Source organism: Apus apus, chromosome 4 (assembly GCF_020740795.1).
Source record: "Apus apus isolate bApuApu2 chromosome 4, bApuApu2.pri.cur, whole genome shotgun sequence".
Lineage (NCBI taxonomy): Eukaryota > Metazoa > Chordata > Aves > Apodiformes > Apodidae > Apus > Apus apus.
In genome coordinates, this window is record NC_067285.1 from 8015935 (window position 1) to 8033340 (window position 17406).

Here is a 17406-nt window from a genome sequence, read left to right on the forward strand (position 1 = left end):
TTCTGCTGTGTATGCACCACTAATGAGGACACAGCTTTTTAAATTAAAAGCATTAATAAAATGTTCTTGTATATATTTTTAAATTAAAAAATGTCACCTATAAATAACCATCTGGGGATTGAAACAGTTGCTCTGTTTATTTCAGAAAGCTTTCAGCAAATAAAATATTTCTGGAGAATTAAAGGTATAATACTTTACTAATGCACTGACAGATACTTTATGATGTTTGTGCTGTATTGATATCTGATATCTTTTTTGATAGTATATACTTTTAAGCCATTCATACCCCTGTTATAAAAATAATATAATCACATCCACCTGACAGAAATCTCGTTCTATTGGAACTGTTCTTATTTCCTTTTACTCCCACCTTTTGAGTGGATACTAAACCATGGTTTGCCCAACTGCTTAGCATAAATGAAACTTGAAAAAAACATTCCTTGTGGTCATACTCAGCCCTCAGGTTGATCCCTGTGGATGACGAGAGCCCTAAATGTTCACATCCAAGTTTAGAGGAGTGAAAAGCCCTCCATTTCCTGTTTCCTTTCCTGCATTGGGCACAAGGCAAGTGCTCTCCTGGCACAAGATAATAATATTACACTGTCACAGCCCCTCTTCCTCGTTACACCAAGTTGCACTGTCCCTTCTGTCCTCTTAAACCTTTTGTATGGTGATTGTGACAGTCAAGAGGTAGTTTAATCTTTAATGATTATTATGGACCAGCAATGCACTCAGGCAAAAGAAGTGCTTTCTCTAAAGAGCCATCAATCTAGAGAAATCATTTTGACAATTGAGTGCAAGTGTAACAGCCAAAAGGCAGCGGCCTAACCTTTAGAAGTGCCAATTTTATCAAAAACACAACACAGCTGAGATGTGTTTCATAAGAGCATATTCAAGTACTAGCAAAATAGAAAAGACAACCAATGTTGAACAATAGAAAATAGAAACTGATGTATGTGATGCAAGAGGGAATGAGAACGGGAAAAATCAAAGATAACGGGTATACAATCAAAATCAGGAGGATAAGGGAAGAAAGATATAAGATGAATTAATATGCTTATTACAACCTCTTCCCATATTTTCTGGCAGAGACTAATATTGTAAGAAAATGAATATAACTGAACAAGTTTATTACTTATATGGAGAGGCTTCTCATAAAAAAGCTTTGCAACAGCTATTTTTTCCTTCTGGAAGCTCTCAGAATAAGTGGTAGATAGAGCATGCATTTGTATATTTATAAAACAAAATACTAGGTGTCACTGAATTATAGCTAAGTGCAAAAGAAGGGTTGTTTTACCACACCGATACCAATAAAGCAATGTTTCTAGAGAATGCTAACATCATGTGGGGGAAAAAAAAATCCATGGTTGAAAACTTACATTATTTCGCTTGTCTAAAATCATGACAACAATCTTTAGGGTAAATGTCAGGACTCTGAGGGCAGCAAGATGTCTTAATTGCTGTGGACCTGCCAACTGGACAGATCTGGACCTAATTTTTAGCCTTGCCTGCAGCCTTGAGTCTAGTCCTTTGCCACTGTTCACCTGTCTGGACACTCTGGATGGCCCTTGGACGTGGGACGGTGCCAGTGGTGTGAGGGTCCTTCCTACACCGGGATCACTCCCAGATCCCCTTCCCGTAGGTGTTTGTGGTTCCTTGGCAGTGACCACCTGCCCTTTGATTGTGTCAATTTGTTTATTCAGGAACCCTCTTCATCCCAGACTTCAGATAAGCCCCAGCTGTGCCATCAAAGACATCTCCCATGAAGCAACACTGAACAGATATAAACAGAATAAACTACAGGTGTAAATATTACTGACACAACTGCCTTAATAAATGCCCCCAGTTACTTCTAAACTTCCCACTTTAATGTCTAACTGATTATCCACTCAAAACTCAAAGCAATCATCTTCAGACTGCTTTTTGCTTTGAGGTTACCACTTCTGCTTCAGAAGAACTTGTATATGGCAGAGCTTGCCTGTGCTTACCAGCAGTTGTGCATTAAAGCACATCCCTTCATTCACACAAAGGTAATAAAATTAATGGTGTATATTTAAATATTAACTTTAAGGCAGTGATAGAGCTTTTTCTTTCTGGGAAAATGACATTTGATACCAGTATCACATATAATCATAGAATGGTTAAGATTGGAGGGGACCTTAAAGATCACCAGGTTCCAACCTCCCTGCCATGAGCAGGGACACCTCCCGCCAGACCAGGCTGCACAAGCCTCATCCAACCTGGTGTTGAACACCTCCAGGGAGGGGCTTCCACAACCTCCCTGGGCAACCTATTCCAGCACCTTCTAATCCTCATGGTGAAGAATTTCTTCCTGATGTCTTCACCTAAATCTCCCCTCTTTCATTTTAAAACCATTACCCCTTTTCCTATCTCTACCTTCTATCAGGGAAAGACAGTAAGTATAATTTTTAACACTGTATTTTAGTATTATATTATCACAATTTAGTATATATTATCACGATATTTAATCCAAGCAGAACTCCACTCCACCAAGGTTATGAATGAGTTTCCATTTGGAATAAAATTACGATGGTAAACTCCACAAGACACTAGGAAGATGTATTTTTTTTCCTTATCTAACCAGGGGGTCCCAATGTATCTAGCTACACAAACTCTTCAGAGTTGTACTAAATATGCTGGCCTCACACACATAACAATGACCTGCTGCAAGACATGATTGCACTTGAATTCACACAAGTCACTACTTCGTTGTTATCACAAGCACCAGCCATTCAACATCAAAGGCACCTTCACTCAGGATTCAACAAACATTTATCTTGAAGAAAAAACTCTACAAGTACATTAATGAGACATATTAAATATGCTCATCAGCTAAAATGGGAATGAAACTCTACAGAACTTCAGAACTTTGCTCATTATTATCAAAAGCACATAAGCAGCACTCGACTAACTTTTATGTGAATATGGGGGGGCAGTGTCACCATGTAATTTTTTTGAGCCAAAACATCATTCTAATTTAATCAGACAAAGAAACCCTATTTATCACTTGATTCACTATCTTCCTTAAACAATTTTACTTTTTACCTTTTCCCTTTGTTCACTTAATTATTGAATTGTTTTAAGAATGTATGAAGATCAAAAGCTGATTTTATGGCACTTTGAGGTATGAAAATCAAAGACAATCATAAATAAAAGATTACTAAAAAATACACCTGCTTGCACTCCAAAAATTAAAAAAAATATATTTTTAGACTATGGCTTTTTTCCCCAGCTTAAAATAAAATTAATGTTTGGAAATTATGTGAACTACAAACTATATTAGATTCTTCAAAGCAATCGCACCCACCTGATGGAAAGCATAGGTGAGGTGGGTACAGAAAAGCTACAAGATGAAGTCACCATGCCCATTTTACCATATATCAGCACTTGGGTATCTCAAGTTTTTCCAAAGGTTGGAAGGCTTATATACAATATCATGATGGGGCATAGCACCATCTAGAATAGAGCTAGTCATATAATTTGAACAGGCAAAGTTCTAAACCCACTAAATCAATAGGAAATCTGATAGTAGGTTCTACCGGATTTCCCTTCTAGCAATTTTATCTATTCAAAACTTTAGTTTGCCTCCCAGTACATTTAGAAAAAGCATTAAGTGCTGGTGGAATTATGGCTGCATATTCCTTATTTGCTCATTACCCATTTGTGCCACATTATTATGGTAAATCAGAGAGATATTTTCCCACCACCTGAAGGTCACTGAGCAAAAGAGTGCTGCATGACAGCTAGTGGCCTGAGGTCTCCCTCCATTATGAGGAAAAAAAAGCAAAGTTAGTATTTTCATACAAATCCATGCTGCAGCTCATATTGGAAAGAATCAAACAAAAGAAGAAAGCAATTAAAAAAAACTGCATAGACAATACCTCCCCTGCTCTTGGACTGAGAAGTCCCATAAACTATGAATACCTGTGCTGGCTGAAGGAAGGTTGCAGGTTGAGTAGTAAATGGACATTTGCAGAGCTTAAGAATAGGGATGCCATGAAATAGTGAAGCCAATGCTCAAACTGGTAGCAGAAACAGCATCCCATAAAATATATGGATTGGAGGAAGATGCTTCAAAGACATCTGAAACTTTTCACAATTACAATATCATACTGATCTGAGAGAGATGCTGGCAAAATAGAGGGATATAAGCTCTTCTTCATAAGTCTTAGCTATGAAGGAGAATTTTATATGGGTTGACAGTGACTTTTTGACTGTATCAACCACTAGAAAAACCTATTTACTGCTGGGATGCTAGACTATATTTCTTTGTATCCTATTTTCCTAGCAATCCAGCTAAATCACCTTATTTCTTTATGTTAGAGATATATACTTAACTTGTCTCTTCCATCAAAAAAAGTTTAATCTAAATGAAGCCTCTTACCTTCCACTAAAAGTGAGATTTTCAGCTTGCAGATAAATATCTCTGTCAAAAAAGGTGCTTGGTAATAGCTTCTATGCCATACTATTTCCATATTCTATGCCAGTATTATTTCCAATTAATAATAGCATTGTAAGCAGACACAAATAATAAAATTTAAAAGCAAGTTGTGTTTTATTCATTTGCTATTTACGTGCATTTCAGATGGTAAAGCAATTTAATTAAGCTATAACTTAGCTTGTGTAACACTGGGCTTGATCCAATTTTTTACCTAAAATCACTTTCTGGACACAAACAACATGGAAAAACTAATAGCATATTCAAATACTGATAATGTCTCAAACACTATATTTCAACAACACACGTCCTAAATTATCACTATATTAATTTTAATTAGAATTTGCATTTCAAAGCATTTTCACTGAAATCGTATGATTTTGTGTAATTTGTATCAATGACTCAAAATGAAAAAGAAAGCCAAAGGTTATATGCAAATTAGTATTAATCTAAAGGAAAAAAAAGTATGGTTAAATTATGCTAGCTTGATGTTAGCAAACAACAAACCATTCTGAAAGTACTGGAAACATAATATATTGTCCATCTGCAGGATAGATAAATCATCTGCCACAGGATAGAGGAAAGCCAGAAGAATGACTCACAAAGATGCAGTATTCTAGCTTTCAGAAGAATTTTCTACATGTGCTAAACAGTGCTGCTGTAAAAAATGGGTACATGTATTTTGAATGACTGGTGAAGCTGCTTCAGCTACAGGAGCACTAGAGTAATTGCAAAAATAAATATTACAGAAAAAAATAAACGAACAACCAACCATAAAACCAAAACAAAACCCCAACACGTACACACACACACATAAATCACCAACAAAAAAAAGCACAAACAAAAATACCCAAACCAACAAAAAACTGACTCAATTTCTGATCTGTGTATGGTTTTCAGTTTTAACCTTACACAAGTTATCTGCCTTGCTTGTCACTCTTGCATTGAAAGCAGTAGAACTGCACAATGAAAGGGATGTCAGGTCCAGAACAATTAATCCAGGTCAAATCATGAAAGCAAAACATTAATAATAGATAAAGTGAGGAAGAAAAAAATATCAGAGTGGCTCAATCAGTCAGCTGGATAGACATCATGGATATGAACTTAAATTATATAAAGTGCAAAGGGCTAGTTTTGACCATTATTTCCTAGTATCTGAGATTTTTCAAGTTCTAAGCATGGTACAATATATCAATTTCATCAAAGGCTGCATTTATGCATATCAGATTTATAAAGAAGAAAGCTGCCACTTGAAAGCCTTTTCAGTGAAAGACCAACTGAACTTCTGGATAATTACTTGCCTTTATTGTCATTTGGGACACAGTTTTGCGATGAAAGTATAAATATCAAATTAATGTAGATTTTAAAATAGTCTTTAATGAGGAAATGCAGGTACCATTACAGCACTTGCCAGCACTTGCAACATTTCACAGTTGTTATCTTTCGAGGACCTGTGAGATGTTTAGTCATGCTGAGTTAAAAAAATAAAAATCACCACCAAAACCAGTTCATGAACTAAAGATTACTTGATTTAACAGTAGACATGAATTATTCAATCAGATGCATGCTGCTGTAATTTCCTATCACCCAGAAGTGGGCAGACTATGGAAAGCTGTGGATACCCCATCCTTGGAAGTGTTCAAGCCCAGGCTGGATGGGCTCCATGGCGGCAGAGATCTGACTAAGTGAGCTTTAAAGGTCCCCTTCAATCCTATGATTCTCTGATAAATAAAAATGTCTTCCTTTGCCTTCAACATGAAGTAGCCTTTTTAAATATAAGATCTTATGGTTAAAAGAATCATAGAATCATAGTACTATCCAGATTGGAAAAGACCCTTGGGATCACCGAGTCCAACCATCATCCCTACTCTACAAAGTTCTTCCCTAAACCATGTCCACCAACACCACATCCAAAAGACACTTAAACACAGCCAGAGAGGGTGACTCAACCACCTCTCTGGGCAGGGAGAGACCTCAGAAGACTGTCAAAAATCATTCATCTTCCCCCCCCAGCAAAAAAAATATCTGTGTCTTCTAATTTCTGTCCTATATTCACCGAACCTACCCTTAAATGCTTTTATTCATTTCACTCAAAGAGTCTCCACAATCTCTAAGACAATCTATTCCACACTACCCAGTCACTCTTTTTCATTGTGCCACCTGACTATTTTTTGCTGCAACACAGGTGCCTCACTTCTTATCTTCTCGACAACAGATACAGCAAATGCATTATTCCATTCCCTACCTCCAAGGCTGTCATCACATCTCTTCACTGTCCTCTTTTACACTTTACAACCGTAGACAGACATACTTTCCAGTTGCTCTCCTCTGAACATATCCTAACATTCCACAGGCTTTTTGAGCTAGAGTGTCAAAACTAGACACGATACTCCAGTTCAGACCATACTCAGTAAAGGATAAGAATTAGATGCTTTAGTTACTATATTCTTTTTTTAAAACAAGGTTTCTGTCAACCCATGTTCGGTTTGTGAATCTTTCTAAGCCACCGATTAGTTCTGAAGAATTCTAGCACACTCAGCTTTTTCCTTGTGCTGTTTCTGCAAAGATGATTATTTCTACCAAGTGAAAAGTTTGCATTCACCAGTATGGATATGCACTCCAATTTGTTAAGATTATTTTGAAGTCTAATCCTGCCTGCAACACACTTGCAACCCAGCTTCTAGTATCTGCAGATTTAATGGATTGCATAATTTAGGTCATTAATAAAAGAAAACAACCCAACACTGACCAATTCTAGAGCTAGGACAAATCTTTAAAGTTAACCTGTAGTTACTGTAGTTCACCACATTTAGGTAATACCTCGTTGTCCTGAAAATGAGCATGTAAGTTTATTTTTCTCACCACTTTTGCACCTACTCCACAGCTATGTAATCATGACAATGCTTCCTCACCTCACCTATTCAAGTATCATGTGATAGATTTTTTTTAAGCCTTTGTAGCATTATAAACTATATAGCATTATAAATGCCAAAGTGTACAAGCATCAAATGCTTTCCCCTCTATTAAAAAAGGACTTTTATTGTATCTTGGAAGAAAAGCATATTCTTTTCCTGTGATTTGCTTAATGAAAATCATCTAGGCTTTTAATTTTAATTATTTTTTTTTCATACGTGCTTGTAGCTTAGTTTTTGTTGAAGGTTGTTTCTGGGAATTTACTGACCATAATTCTCTGGCTTCTCTTTTCCTCCCTTTCTACCAAAATGATTTACGTTCCTTGTTTACTATGAGCTTACAGTACATCAGATGCTCTAACCAGAGGTGATACTTGGACATTTCATGCATGGTTGATTTATTCATTAACAACATGGACTTGCTTTCCATGCAAATGGGGAAGAAGACAAGTTCAGGATTATTACTAGCAGGCACTGTTAAGGTACTAAGTCAAAATGTGGTGTCTGACACTTGCACGTGGGTCACATACACACGGGTGTGGCATTTTTGTAACGAACTCCCACCATTCTGGAAATATTTTTCCCATACTTTGTGAAGGCATAAATTATGAAGGCTGGTAAAAAGGAGTGCAGAATCAGTATTGTGCATCATTAACACACTCAGAAAGCATAAAACTCTAAGAAATGGGTGGCAGGTTTTAATTAAGCTGAAAATGAAATACATATGATACAGTTCATACTTTCATAATGTATGTTCTCAAATATTTAAATATATCACATTAAAATAACAGATTCTTTCACAACATGTCTGTATCTCCAATTAGCAGCAATGTTCCCAGACTAAGAGGTTACACCGAAATTAAGAAAGTAGTGCACCCAGAGTATGAGAGTAATCTAGTGTGCATTTCCTAAATGGACAGTTTTCTAAATAAATTGCCTAGGGAGTAACAGGATTGTTCGAAAACAATCACAAGGGCACCTATAACAACAGGAAGCAAATTACAGTCTTCCAAATCCAAAGTTTTACTGACCAGGACATACTATTCCTTCCTTGACCATGGATGAACAAATATAAAAGACTAAGAAACTACAGCTGTTTAGATACTGTAAATCTAATTAACTGGGATTTTCAAAATGTATATGGAGCACTGAAAGCCAAAAAAGCTCAGGCTCCAGGGTTCATTGTGGTTTCATTTTTGTTAACTACAAGCGGGTCAATTGATTGTCAAAGCAGTCTACAGCAATTTACTGATGTTACTATTTAACTGCCATGGTGCACTCAATCCAGTAAAATCCAACCAAAATATCAAATAGTATTCTGTTTTCCAGAAATTACTTCTGTATAAATTATACTGCATGGATAAAAATAATGGTCTGTTCAAATATTCATATTCCCTGTGGTACTTTTGCTACTATACAACTGTTCTAAAATAAAATTACATTAATTTGAATTAAATTTTGCATTTCAAAGCATTTTTTCCACACACAGTATGTTTTTATGCGACTTCTGTCAATACTTGAAGATAAAAGGAATGCCAAAGGTTATATGTTAATTATTAATTATCTGTTGAAAAGGAACGTAATGAGCTTAGTTTATATCAGGCCATACTAACTCTCAACTATTGTTTGTGAACTGTTAGAGCTCCAGGAAAGATAAACATTGCACCACTATGTCCTTGAGAATGAGCAACTACTCTTCCTTTTTGTAGACTCTGACCTACACCCATGTTTTCTTTGAAAGGGTTTTTGTTTTGTTTTCATTTTCCCAGCCTAAAGTTCCACTGTCACTTTTATTTGCAACTTCCTCAAGAAATAACCAAAGATGTGCCTATTCTGTCACCATATACTTACTTCCTTCTCCCTGGAGAAGGGCAGAAGGGTAGAAGTCTAGAAGGTGCCCAAATGAACTACACAGCCAGTGTTTGTTCAGAAGGATAGCACCCAGGGATGCTTGTGTGTACAAGCATCTACAGAAAGTGTAGAAGTTTCCCTTAAGAGTTTGTTGATAGCAATACTGACATACATGGCACTGAACACGTTCTGCTGAGAGTAAACCAATTAATAGTGCAGACAGTGAAAAAATCGTTGGTGAAGTTAATTAATATCCAGTTGCATTGATCATTGCATTCTCTTTGCCTTGAAAATTATTAAAGCTCTGACCTTAGCAGAGACCTGTCCACATATATGAAACTTCAGTGTCTTAAATGTATTTATTTATTTTTTAATGAATGAATAATTATGTATATTATCAGCAATAACTTTTAGAAAGAAAAAGGTCAGTGTGGTTACTTTAGAAGGCACAGACTGTCTATGCTGGGAAAAAGTAAAATGCAAACACTTTGGAACAGATTCAGGCATTATGTTAATCCTTCTTTACTGCTACTTAATTGCACACATAGAGGTGTACCTAAAAATCAGCTCTGAAGAAATAATATTATATATGATACATTTGCAAGAAGTCGGACATTTGTGGGAGTAGGTGTATTTGTGAAAGAATATCAACAATATTACCATCTGCTGTCTACAGACCAGTAGCAAATGTTCCATGCATTACAAGCAATCAAAATTTTGTTACCATGATTAAATATAATTTCCAGAAGCCTTGATTAACATTCAACTGTAAATAAACAGCTTTAGGTAAAAGAAGGAGTAGAATAATAAAGAGGAGCTATATATGTCTTCCAGGCTTTGGACTTTGAGTTGAGTCCCTGTTCTTTGGAGGAAGAACAATTTTAACTTTGTTTCCTTGATGCTTCCCCTGTTGCAGGTGACTTACCTTGGCCAAAGCTGTCAACTCAGTGCAACTAAAATTGCTCCCAAATCTGAGAAGAGGCAAGGAAGAACTAAAGAGGAGTATTTGCATTTCCCTCAAAGAGGTAACTGTAAAACATCAAACCTTTCCACTCTCTCTTCCTGGTACAGTTCTTCCAAGATTATAAGCGTTTCTGTTTGCACCTAACTCCACTCACTGCTTTCTTACAGCGCATTGAGGAATGGAAGGTTTATTTGTGTTTCAACAGGGGACAAAAAAATTACACTCTGCTGCAAACACTGCGGAAATACAGAAGTAAAGTAGACACTTACCACCGTGGGCCAACATTCAACACCTGCTCTTTTGTTTTTGTTCAGAGACAAAAATGAATCAACTATTTGGTGCAATCCCCTTCATTTACAAAGAACATGTTTACTGTCCTGATTCCTTTAACACTGTGGAGACAAATCCAGGCAATTCTGCTTCTTGCAAATTCAAAAGAAGTTACCTGGCTTCTTCCCAGGGCACCACTAAGGGCAGCCTTTCTCACTGTCTGCAGTATTTTGCTGACAGGTAGTTTGCTAAAAATTATCCCAATGTTCTTAGGTTCACAACTAGTCCCATAGGGACCTCTCAGATCATACAGCTTAAAGGCTCCTTAGGCTATGCCAAATGGCCAGTTGCCTCAGACTTTTGTATTTTGACCATTTCCTTCTTACCTTCTTTAACCTTTTCCTTCTTAACCTTCTTAACTAATTTTACCTTCCTGTTAACTGGAAAGCTCAGCCTAGTACACTTGCATGTTTACATGTAATTCCTTTAAGAAAAAAAGGAGTAGAGGTACTAGAGGTAGGAATGAATTTTCATAGCTCAGATGTACATCTTTGAACAGCTGATTTGGCTTTATTTGTTTCTGTTCTGAACTTGGTCCCCAGAAAAGGTAAAGCCAAAAGCCAAGCCTCTAATTCCAACTCAGAAATTTTTTTCCAGCATTAATTAAAAAATAAGTAACAAAAAAAATATTATTCAGGCAATTACCTTGACAAAGAATTTGATAGTCCAATATATAAGAAAATTATATACCTATGTGAGTTCTAAAGAATGACAACTTCAAGAGGTAAGATGTATTATAATATAATGGTCTTCAATTCTCCTTTGGACAGGATAATTTCAAGATTAAACTGATAAACTTGTGCAAGGGAATGTCTGCAAAGAAAACCAGGTTACTATTTTTTGCCTTATACTTTTTTTTTTTTTTTTTTTCCTTAAAACATATTTATCCCATACTTCAAGGTTTCCATTTTATTCCTGTAGTGTTTTCAAATGAATGTTTTCACTTGATGCATCATTTGGCTTCTGCTTTTTTCTCTTCCTTCCTGGTGATTTTCTTAGTATAATTCATTTCCTCCAGCCTACACACTAACACTGTTCCCAGAGATCTCTGCCTCCAGAGGCTGTGCTATCCCCCTAAAGGGCACAGGGCTTTAAAACTGTGTGGGGCCCAAACAGTACTTGAGTCAAGTCCACACAGTCAGGTCAATTCCTAGCAAAGATCGCAATCCATAAACAGTGTTGACACAGGACATCTAGGATTACTTCCTGGGGTAAATGCCTCTGGCAGGAGGTACACAGTCATCCATAACTAAGACTCTTCAGTCTCATGCCCCTTGTCTCAAGATAATTGTTCATGGAATCCTATAAACACTGTACGATTTTTTGAGATATCTGCATTAGATCAAATTTTTTTAACTCACCTCCCAAAATAACTCATTCTAATATAATATTGCGTCTGTCACTGGTACCATTTAAAGCTTCTCTTTACAGGGAATAAGCATAATGTGAGCAGTGCTAATATAGGAATCAATCAGATGCTTATTTTTATGAAGTGACAGTATTCTAAATACCACTTCAATTTTACAAAATTAAAGCAAAGATTAACTCCCAGTATTAAGACATTTGACTCACTGGGTTATTTATATCATTAATAACAAGTCAGCTCCCCACAGGTATCAGAGTATAAAGTGAACACTGCAAAAATTGGGTGGGATAAGTTGTCATTTGGAAGTGTCTCTGGTACTGACTGCAGAGGGAGTCCTGAGACAAGATCTAGTGTCAACTCACTAGGCATATTGCTTGAAAGGTTCATTCAGAGAGGAACCTAAATTGTAGATTGGAGAGAATGCTGGAAATGTCAGCCTAAAATAAATGCCCCAGTTATCCTCCATAAACTAGATTCATAGTTGAAATAAGCAGTCATAGCTCTATTGATTTCAGAAGAGCTTGAGTAATATAACAAGTTAGCTTCTGGCCCTATGAATAGCTCTTTGACTTCAGTAGGATTACGCACACACTTTATGAGTAAGTACATGTAGAAGTGTAAGATATTTGCTAAGCAACAGAGAAAAAGCTACCAGGAAAGTGATCTGTCAGGTTAACAACTTTTAAAGATAAAGCATATAATCCTGTAGACTACTACACACATGAATAATATTACACATTGGGGCATGATAATGCTATGAATTAACATTTGGTTTCCTTACATCTACTGTTGGTGGTCCCTTGACCACATTACAACACAGAGAAGATGAACCAAGGCACTCCTTTTGCTTCTTCATTAGTTGCTCAAGAACATACCACATTCTATACTAATATACCTAAACTAAACAGATTGCATTCCATAAACAATATTATATACACCAAAAGCCATTATTACCTTTTCTAAAAAGAATTCTCTGAAAACACAAGTGCTGTCACAATATAAAGTAGAAAAAAAGCTGAAATTCATATATTCTTTACACTCATTAGTACTATCCACAAAATCAAACTTTCTTGTTCTTGCTTGGGTTACCATAGAAATGAGCCTAGAGTTATTACATTAATTGTTACTGTTATTAGGAAGTAATCTATTTCAGTTTGGTTTGTTTGTTTTTACGAATCTTTGAATATTCAAGATATTAAAATTAAGACTAGAAAACTGGGGATTTTTTTAAACAAACATAAGCTTATGTAATAAAATTAAGCAATACGTTGTGTGGCACCCACACATTGTGGAAATAAAGAATTCTCTATAATTCCATGCTTTTATGCTTGTATATGCTATTCTTTCAGACAGGCAAATGGTGCACAGCTGACTGTATAATTAAATGCTATATATATGAAAAAAAAAATAAAGAAAGGATATTAACCTTTAAAGTGAGGCAAGCAGTTTACACATACTATGCCATGCTTTCAAACATTTTTACATTTCTCAAGAGACATAGTGTATTACAGAAAGACATAAGAGTCTAAGTTATCTTTTTAAGATATGTAAGCTCTTTCTAGTGTGTAATTATAATAATATGTAAAATAGATATTTTCATAAGAAAATATGTAAAACTGCATTTCAGCTGACTGATCTGATATTCACAAATGTATGTACCATACATGACACCTCGGCAGATGAATGTATTTTGTGTGTGTCTGAGGGAGAGGAAGACTATGTCTATACATCAGTGACTGCATGATTCTGGATTAAAGACAACAATTTTATAAAATATCTGGCTGAATGAATAGTACAAAGGGTATCCAAGCAGCAAATGCTTTATTTTATGAAGGAAAAACACTTTGCTAAAATACCTCAACTAGAAGCAGTGTGGTTTATAATCCCATCTGTATGAACATTGTTAGTGACCTCAGTGTAATCTTGTCAGCAAAAAGAAAAGTTTGACACACTATTAATAAGAAATCATTTGGATGCAAATTTTATCTGCAGTGTGATGCCTTTCAATCCGAAGAAGTTCATTAAAAAAAACCCTTGAGCCACCAGAAAACTTGCAGGCAACCTATCAAGCTTTTCAGTAAAATGATCTATGAACAGATTCTTTTCTGCCCATTCTCAACAGAAGATTGAATGAGTACTTTAGATATGAAGCATGCAGAGACAACAAATAATACTCTCTTCATTTTTTTTATTTAGTAAATCTGGGTGATATATATTTATTTATGTATTCATTTATTGTTGTATAAGGAAGGAAAACAGACTCAGATTGAAACTTTGTGGATGAGCTCTTGGGTGAATTCTGGGTATAAAATGCAAGAGGCCTAACATCTCTTGTGGGAGCAAATGACAGCTCACTTCTTCATTGAGTGAACAAGTGAAATTCACTGAGAAAGGTATCCGTAGAAAAATTTGTGAGTCTTTGGAGGAAAAAAGATGTATGAGAGGTTAAAACCTAGAGTAAATATCCAATCCTTTTGTGTCATCTAAGACTCTTCTAAACATGCTCTTCTGCCCCTAGACTTGGCAATACTTAGGAACTCCTTTAACTTACTTAACAAGCAAATATATCTTGCCCTTTTTCTACTCCTATATGTATTTCCATGCTTGCCTGCAAACATTATCCTGCTCTGTAAGCAGGAATTTGAGATTTGGTACCCATGAGACTGTTCCCAGTTCCTTCTGTTTTGTTTCTCAAGGAGGATAGTGCCATAAGAATAATGCTTTGGAAATAATCTCATGTTATTCTGTGTTACTCCTTTCAAGGATTAAGCTCTCTCGGATGGGCAATACCTCACTATCTTACCTCAGCCTGTCTCAAAACCCTTGTTTTATATGTCATGGATCCATAGGAGGAAAGAGTGGGGGAAGGTATTTAAGTGATGCCAGGCAGGAGGTTGTTCATGTTCTACTGCTCAAAGTTTCATTGATCTTTTTGGAACTATGAATTAACATACCTCCTATTTTCTTTCAATGCAGAAGGAGAATAACTTTGATGGTACAAGGTGAGAGAGTGTCTATCTGATGTTTCTTCCTCTTTCAGAAGGCAGAAGAGAAGCTCAGCCAGGAGTTAAAGTATAAAAATAGACGTGTTCAAAAAGCCTTAGATAAAGTATATGCTAAGGGGCAGTAATGTAAGTAGAGAAAAAACGAGTACCAAAACTTCTTGATGATTAAAAAAAAAGTAACTATCACAACTCCAGGGCTTGGTCTAGAGAAAAATTGTGTCAACTAAATAAACTGAAAGACCAATAGATATGCAGAAGAGGAAGTTAAATTCAGTGTTGATAAACATCAGTTTATCTGACAAAATGTATTTATTTATGTACATATAATATTTTCTTACATGTGCATGTAGTACAGCCTAAATTCAAATTAACTGCTCAGTAAGATTTGGGCAGTGATCTAAGCAGTGGAAAGCCAGTATTTGCTCAGTAAGCAATCAATTAGGAAATAAACTGGAGAGAAAATATCTAAATTCATGGGAAAAATGAGACATTCCCACTACACAATGCAAATAACTTGTTCTTGCTTTGCATTGGATTGAGGCTACGTTACATTTTATTTGGAGTTAATAATGACCCAGTTTAGCCAAGTGTTAAAGTCAGAAAGCAAAAAAGGGTTCTGAATTTTCAGCTACACACAGAAGTCTATGAAAACTTCAAATAATTATTTGCTTACCTCAACAGCCTGATAAAATTCATTACTAAAAGATCACAAGAACTAGACAGCAAAGTTTCTTCTCCTCTAGGAGAAGGACTCTCCTCTAGGAAGAAGACTGGGATGAAAAATAAATGGCTAAATAGCTATTAGCAGCATGGTTTTTAATATTTTTTTGCATTCTTCTTATATTTCACTTCTTACTCTAGTTTGTGTCCGTATTGAAAGTGACATCTAAGGAGTCAAACATTCTTGTCTTTCATGAATGATGAAAGAGATGGAAAGCTCATCTGCCTAAATGGCTGGGCTTTAAAAGTAGAGTGCTTCAGAATTCTTTTCAATAATAGATTGCCTTCTATTTGTGTGCTCATCATACAATTTATTGGAAACAATTCCAAAAAGTTACAAAAAAGATACCTATGAAAACATCTTCTCTGATCTAGAGGAAAGGAGAATATTATGTAGAGTGTTATTCAAAACTTGTATGTGACATGAACTGCTGCTGCACAGCAGCAGCAGATTGAAAATAAAGGAGATTTGCTTAAATATTCACACTTTGTAATGCTACCACACTCTAGGTACTGTTTCACACCTCATTTAAGTTAGGAGGATATACATACTAATGTAATTTTTAAATTAAACAAGGAACATTTCTGAATGAGAGGCAACTAAGTTTCTCTAGATATATTCAAGGGAAACCAAGGATCAGAACTGAAGCATGGACTTCTGAGGCTTTTCATCCAGTTGCCAAGGACTTCTTTCCATCTTACTCTTCCAAAGAAGCTTATTTATGTTTATGATGTTTCTGAGGTTTCACCTTGTCTTAGAAATGCTTTTTGTTTCACTAGGAAAATAAAACTTGGAAAACTTAAAAAATCTTTTTCAAGGAGAATGTTTTCCTTATAGGATGATGCCTACAGACTACATGAAAAATACTACATTTCAGACATCTAGGAGAGTAACCACAGAAAAAAGACTAGACTTCCTAGATGTGTAAGCCCGTCTACGCGTATTTGTTCTTGACAAACCTTAACTTTCTTAATATGAGAACTGAAATAAAAGAATTGCTGCACTTCATCAAAATACAATTTTCACGGAACTATCAACAAGGTAAGCATTGAGACAAAGTCATCATAAATATTAGTAAGTTGAAGAGAATACTGTAGTTCAAAATAATTTTTATCTGTAGTTTGCAAGTAATAACAAATACATGAGCATTTCCCTTTATAGGGAGAATATGCTTAAGAATAGTCTTCTGAACAAAAAAATACCTAAATGAAAAAACTATGATAATAAACCATTTTCTTTGTGGCACCAGTTCAAAGCTAAACCTAGGCATTAGAAAGCTATAATTTCAGTGAATTAAAATTAGGAAAAGTATAAGTGCTCATTACCTCACACTTCTAAAACTTATTTAAATTCACTGTAGATCTACAATAAAATAATAATAATAATAATAAAATAAAAATTCCTGTGCCAGTATATGAACAAAAAATAATTAGAGAAAGAATTGGCTTTTAAAAATAATAAATAAAACAAATCTAGATTACAGTACCATTAAGCAAGTGCCGTTCCCAGAATTTATCAAGATTAGAAGTTTCAAGGAGAAAAAATCCACTTATATAGATTACATATCTTATTAAAGAGAAAATAATTAAATATAGCACCTATCAGTATACATCATCTGAATCATGCTACAGACGTAGCAGTATACAAAGCCCATGTTTAATCTCTAATAAGTCTAAGAATTTGTTAAACAGGTAGGAATAAATATTTGGGCCAAATTTTCCAATGCAGGTGTAACAATTTAAACAGCAAAGAGCTTCAATTGTGCCATGGTTTTAATGACAAAACTACTGATATGAAT

The 17406-nt window shown here is 35.4% G+C and overlaps 1 protein-coding gene across 8 annotated transcripts in view; it reads right to left on the reverse strand.

Annotated features, from left to right (window-relative positions):
• The window catches only part of ATRNL1 (attractin like 1), a 451738-nt gene that overhangs the window by 203010 nt on the left and 231322 nt on the right, over positions 1–17406 (reverse strand). The window lies entirely within an intron of this gene.